Below are 7,500 nucleotides of genomic sequence, written 5' to 3' on the forward strand. Positions count from 1 at the left end.
TATGCTATTAACTAAAGGACAGTAATATAAGTCTCAAAGAGACGGCTAACCTCATTCAAAATTATAACATCCTTCAAATTCAAATATTTATGATAATAAAACATATAACCAAATACATATGATTTTATCGGGTAGAACAAATACGATATTTATCATGATACCTGATTTTAAAAACCAGTAGCTCATTTAATTTTCAATTAACATTTACTCATCATCAAAATATGGCCAATTATCATTATTCCTCCTGGCGCCACCGAGACAGAAAAAACTCTAGTATGAGATCAAATTACCTTAATAATGTGGGACATTTACAAGACCATTTTTTTATGCATTCTTAATTGTTTAATTAAGCGTGTTAAGGCAATAAGAAACAGGTTCGCTAACCGTGCGGAATTTCTTGCTACTGAAACTCTGGATTAAAAATAAAAAAATGAATGTTATTCAAATAAGGATTGATTAACACTAAGGAATTAGAGTTCGAGGGTACACTTTAGCAAACTACTCTATCTTATATCTCTTCTTCTTGTTTTGTTAAAGGTTTTATAGTTTATATTTAATTTTTCCTTGATTCCTTTCCTCACTGGGCTAGTTTCCCTATTGGAGACCCTGGGCTTATAGCATCCTGCTTTTCCAATGAGGGTTGTAGCTTAGCAATTATTATAATTATTATTATTATTATTATTATTACTATTATTATTATTATTATTAATAATAATAATAATAATAATAATAATAATAATAATTATAATAATAAATCAAATTTCATTGTGCTTATTTAATAGAGAGACCAAATAATAGTATGTTACTGCGCTGATTAATTAAATACCGAGAATGGAATAGCAATATGGTTATTGAATAAATCACGTAATTAAACATAATGTACATATAAAAAAAACAATGGATTGTTTCCAGTTCATTTAATAAAGAACAATCGGGGAACTCTCTATTTGCTTATTTAATTAAAGACAAAACAATTAAGTGTTATTGTAGTTGCCAAACAAAGACCAAAAACATACAATGCCATTGTTCTCATCTAAAGACCATAAAATTCAATATTGTCTTGGTCAAATAATAGACTAAATAATAAAATAAACTCTTTGTTTTACTTATTTAATAAAAGACAAAAGAATTAAAGGTTATTATAATGCTGAACAAAGACCACAAAACAGATTGCCAATGTTCTTAATAAAGACATAAAAATAAAATATTGTTTTCATCAAATAATGACTAAATACTGACAAACTCTCTTTATGCTTATTCAATAAAAGACAAAAGAATTAAATGTTATTGTAGTTGTTGAACAAGGACCAAAAAAAATATAATGCCATTAATCATAACTAAAGACCATAAAATTGATTAATGTCTTTGTCAAATAATGACAAAATAATGACAAACTCTCGTTTTGCTTCTTCAATTAAAGACAAAACAATCAATTATTATTGTAGTTGCTAAACAAAGACCAAAAATTATGTCATTGTTCTTAACTAATGACCATAAAATCAAATATTGTCTATGTCAAATGAAGACTAAATAATGACATGAACTCTCGTTTTGCTTATTTGATTAAAGACAAGACAATTAATTGTCATTATAGTTGCTAAACAAAGACCAAAAAATATAATGGTATTATTATTATTATTATTATCATTACTAGCCAAGCTACAACCCTAGTTGGAAAAGCAAGATGCTATAAGCCCAAGGTCTCCAAAAGGGAAAAATAGCCCAGTGAGGAAAGGAAATAAGGAAATAAATAAATGATGAGAATAAATTAAACAAATTAACGATATATCATTCTAAAAACAGTAACAGTTTCAAAACAGATTTGTCCTATATAAACTATTAACAACGTCAAAAACAGATATATCACTTATAAACTATAAAAAGACGCATGTCAGCCTGGTCAACATAAAAACATTTGCTCCAACTTTGAACTTTTGAAGTTCTACTAGTTCAACTACCCGATTAGGAAGATCATTCCACAACTTGGTAACAGCTGGAATAAAACTTCTAATTGTTCCTAACTAAAGACCATGAAATGATCTATTGTCTTTGTTAACGAAAGACAATATAATATGTTATTTTTCTTGAGCAATACCCAGCAGTATAATTCCAGTTAATCAAAGCCAATATAAAAGTTTAAATAGATTTCAATTACGTATCAATATTCTTGACAACCTTGAACGATGTGAACGAAACATCTTGAAAACATCGTTCAGTTTAAAAATAATTATCAATGCAATTATCCTTGATCCCGTTACTATGGACATTTTAATGGGGTTTCATTACTTTTTATATCATATATTATTGTAGTTGTAATTACTGTGTCAAGAAATTATTTATAAGGTTAGGAATAATTCGATCTTTACCTAAATCGCATTTTTTTTTTTCAGAAAAGAGTTTGTTACGCTAATTAACATTGTTTTTAGTGTCCTTTACAATAATATTGAAAATAAAAATAACAACAACAACAATAATAATAATAATAATAATAATAATGATAATAATAATAATAATAATAATAATAATAATAATAATAATAATAATAATAATAATAAGCATTATAATTATTGTGAACATCTTTATAATAATAATAATAATAATAATTATTATAACAATGTTGATGATGATGATGATAATCAACTTTTCTAAACCTTTAATGTGGCCGTTCAACATAAATAAATATCACATAACTAAACTGATGCAGGTAAACTTTAACACAAATTTTCTTATTTAATATGTAAAAACAAAAACAAACTCTGGCTCAAACATCCGCCGTAACTCCAGGAAGTGACGCTTCTGAATGCTACGCGTAGGGAAAAAAAAATAAAAAAAAAAATAAAAAGGTACGCGTAAAAAATGAAAAGGGCGTAGGCAAGAAAGTGTCAGAGGTTGATGACTATAAAAAGTCTAAAATATAGTTGGCTACATTTCAATTCCGCTGCCCTTGGCATTAGAATAAGAATTTATTCCTTAAAGGGGAAATATCTTCTTGAGAATTTTTTTTATATCTAGTTCGTATACTCCATACTTTATAGTGATTGTACCGAACGTGTTTCATACATGTTCGTACACTATAACGGTTTTGATCCTTTATCTAATCACTCGCTCTTCCCCGCACTGTTAATAGACCATTTTTTCATGCAAACAAAAGCCTTTTTTTGCTAGCATTTTTGTGGCGTTCTTCCTCGCAAATAGCCGTATATAAACTCGATGATTGTTTAATGAAGTTTAGTTGCATTCACCTCGCCTCATAGTTATCACCAATCTGGCGCTTCGCATATTATTATTATATTTGATCACTAGTATATCACATACATTTTTCTGAGTGGGGGGATACCTTAATGTGGTGAAGGGGTTTGTGTATTATTAAGATCAACATACTTGGTTGGTTTGCTGTGAGCAGTCAGACAACAGTGTCCCACCATCACCAGTCCGTAATGACCATCGCGATTACGAGATAGCCAAACCGCAGACATGAATAAGGACTATATGAGGCCTTTATCCTGCAGTGGACTAGAAACAGCTGAATTTATTATTGCTGTTGTTGTTAATACCAGATGCACTAAAGGAATTTCTATAGTAACTGAGCCAATATGCAAGGCAAATTAGACCAGGATAAAATAAGATATAAAAAAACAAGCTTCAAATTTTGAAATGAGAAAATATTAAATCTAATAGTGCACAATGAGGTATTGTAAAATAGTTAATTACTTATAGGGAAATAACGTATACATACTGTAAGCTATTCCAGAGGTATTAAAGCTGATAGCGATTTTCTATCATAGAAATTGAACACGAATGAATAGATTCTTATAAATACACTGTTAAAAATATCCATTATAAAAACGGTAAATGTCTGGCAAATTTTTTCCCAATATTTTTACTGTTTTAAAAACGGATATATTGACGTAAAGGAGTTATATTACGGTCACCAACCCGTAAAAAAAAAAAAATAACAAACTAAGGTAAAATGACGGTCGCCTGTAATTTACAGAAATACGGCTGAGAACAGTAGATTTTTACGGAGAAATTCCGATTAAAATTACGATTTTTTCTAACAGTGTACATTAATTTTTAAATCATTTCCTATTTATCTGTAGTAAAACAACTCTCCTGTTAGTGAACTTTTACTTTTTGAAAGTTATGGAAAACCATAGTTTAAAATAAATTTTGACTTCCCTCATATATGACTTAAGAATTACATACATACCGAAGAATACTATATATTAATTAAAGGTTTAAGTGGTATACTGTGTATATTAAATAATAATGTAAAAATGTATATATCTAATAACATGTTATTAAAAAAAATTCAAGTTGGTATCTATATTAATTAAAATCACTTTATATAGAAAAAGAAAAAAGTGCATTACTCTTTATTCAACTAAATCCTACCTAATCCCAAAAATGCGTTTAATGGAACTCTTATTAGGATTGTGGTGGCCGATGTTGTAACGTCCCTGACTGATGAACGCCAGACTGATGTTCGAGTCCCGCTCAAACTCGTTACTTCCTTTAGTCGCTGCAACCTTACCATCCTTGAGAGTTAAGGATGGGGGTTTTGGAGGAGTCTATAGGTCTCTCTGCTGAGACATCAGAAGCCATTGCCTGGCCATCCTTCGTCATAGCTTGGGTGGAGAAGGGGCTTGGGCACTGATCATATGTATTTATGGTCAGTCTCTGGGCCATTGTCCTGCTTGATAGGGCAATATCCCTGTCCCTTGCCTATGCCATTCATGTGCGGCCTTTAAACCTTCCTAATAATATTGAAACAATGTCCTATTACTTTGTCAAGAGACATTGGTCTTAAAAATCTACCGCCTCCCATCACCGGATGTGACATAGCTTTTATTTTTAAGGATAAAAACATCTTTTAAGACACCACGTTCCATAATTACTTGGTTGATGCAAATGATTATGTTCCACTATATTTTCGTTCCGACTGCTCAGTTTTCAAAACTTTTGCATATAACCTTCCGTTTTTTTCAAGAGCACAAATCAGTAATTTCCTTTTGGCTCAGTTCTCTCATGATTGTATATCCTCATTCTATTACTTTACACAATATCATAACTGGAAGGTGAAACTGTACAGAGATATTCTTTTTCTTTTTTGAAAGACTTACGGCGTAATTGACTTTCATAACGAGATTTGAGCATGAATACTCGAGGCTTTTCGGTTACAGAAGTTATACGAGAATATTTTCAAATGTGGTTTCTACCTACACGGTCTAAAATTGAAGAAAAACCTCAATGTCAAACAATCAACAAGAAATCAATTCTGAATACAAGGAAACTAAAAAATAAGAAATAAAAATATTTCATGAAATGTGAAGCATTGTAAACAACAACTGTGAGCATTTAAACCTCAATGTCAAACAATCAACAAGAAATCCATTCTGTATAGAAGGAAACTATAAATCAAAAGGCATTGTAAACCCCACCAACCGAGAGGACTTAAATTTATTTCCGTGAATCATGATCAATACCAAAGAAATAAAACATATAATTCAGGCAATATATATGTAACATTAATTACAAAAAAAAAAAAAAAAAAAAAAAAGACTAAAATAAGTCAAGTCTTGGCGCAGATTGCTATTAGATTATCAAAAGATTTTTTAACATTCCAAAATGTAAAAAGGATGATTATGCCTCACAAGAAATCTACAGCATATTTTGCCATTCCAACAAATGAAATAATAGATGCAAATCATATTTCCATTACTTGTTCTAGCTTAGTTCGTGCATATATTAAATGACTTACAGAATTTCAATTTAATTTTCATTATTCTAAAGGAAGCATTTGAAATTATATAAAAAGTTTGTCAGATGTTGTTCAATTATTCAGACAATATTGTAGTCCACTAACATAATTCATTCACAACAAGGAAAAGCAATTAGAGAAATTTGTTATGTACGATATATTCATGTTGTCTGTAAGAACTATAAAATCTGATTTTGACCTCTCAGTTTAATTATGGTATAGAAATGTTATATAATTTCGATTAATGTTCAAGAATAGAAGATCCCACATATATTGCAAAAGTTTTGCATACGTTTATATATCTTAAGTACGTTATGTCAAGGTACAAGCAGGACTACTAATATCGATATTCATAAACTTTTAATGTCAATGATACACAATCCCCCCCCACACACACTCATATATATATATATATATATATATATATATATATATATATATATATATATATATATATATATATATATATTTATATATACACATATATATGGGTGTGTGTGTATACTACCTTATTTGAGTAATTTCCACCACTCTGAACAGTGTACCGAGGTAACTTTGATAAAATAGAAATATATACACACATTTATACATATATATAAATGAATATACATACATACATATATATATATATATATATATGTATATATTATATATATTATATGTATTATATATATATATATATATATATATATTATATGTATTATATTTATATTATATATATATATTATATATATATATAATATATATGTATATATATATAATATATATATATATATATATATATATATATATATATATATATATATATATATATATATATACTGTATATGTATACATAATATATATATATTATATACATACATATAACATATATGTATATATATATAATATATATATATATATATATATATATATATATATATATATATATATGTAAATATATAATATATATACAGTATATATATATATACATATATATATATATATACATGTATGTATAATATATATATATATATATATATATATATATATATATATATAAATACTTATATATATACATGTATATACAATATATATATACATGTATATATATATATATATATATATATATATATATATATATATACATATATATATATATATATATATATATATATATATATATATATATATATATACCCCCATCAAGTAGGCTACAGCCAAGGGCGTACATCAGACTTGACTCTAATCACAATTTCACATGGAAAATAATATACCATTTCCCCACCTTACGTTGCCATAAATCTAGGAGCCACGAAATAAGGTTATCTAAGATCTTGGAAAAAAAAGGAAGAGATTACCCGTGATAAATTCGAAATGAAAAACTCTCCTAACCATACTACATCTGGTGCTATTATCACCCCCGGAGACCAGCAGTTTCGAACTGATAACCATCACCACACCTTTCACGATTTACGACTAAATTAGCCTGGTGGTAGCACCTTTAACTTGCTAATTAAAGGCGACTATGCAAATGAACTACGGTGGGGAATCTCATCTGTCTGTGTGTGCAGAGAATTTCTTGATTTAAAGGTGTGCAGGTTTATCAAGTTTAGATATATGCAGATTAGTTATTCTATCTGGGTAGTCAGTCATATTGAAGAGAGAAATTGAAAGGATAATGATGATACAATAAAGACGAGTATGTACAGAGGGTTAAAAAATATAGGATGATTTTAAATCATATCCATCTAAAAGGC

The 7,500-nt window shown here is 28.1% G+C and overlaps 1 protein-coding gene across 2 annotated transcripts in view; it reads right to left on the reverse strand.

Moving 5' to 3' along the window:
* LOC137625936 (multiple epidermal growth factor-like domains protein 6) overlaps positions 1–7,500 on the reverse strand; it is a 487,305-nt gene that overhangs the window by 216,280 nt on the left and 263,525 nt on the right. The window lies entirely within an intron of this gene.

The sequence above is a fragment of the Palaemon carinicauda genome, chromosome 33, assembly GCF_036898095.1.
Source record: "Palaemon carinicauda isolate YSFRI2023 chromosome 33, ASM3689809v2, whole genome shotgun sequence".
Taxonomy (NCBI): Eukaryota; Metazoa; Arthropoda; class Malacostraca; order Decapoda; family Palaemonidae; genus Palaemon; species Palaemon carinicauda.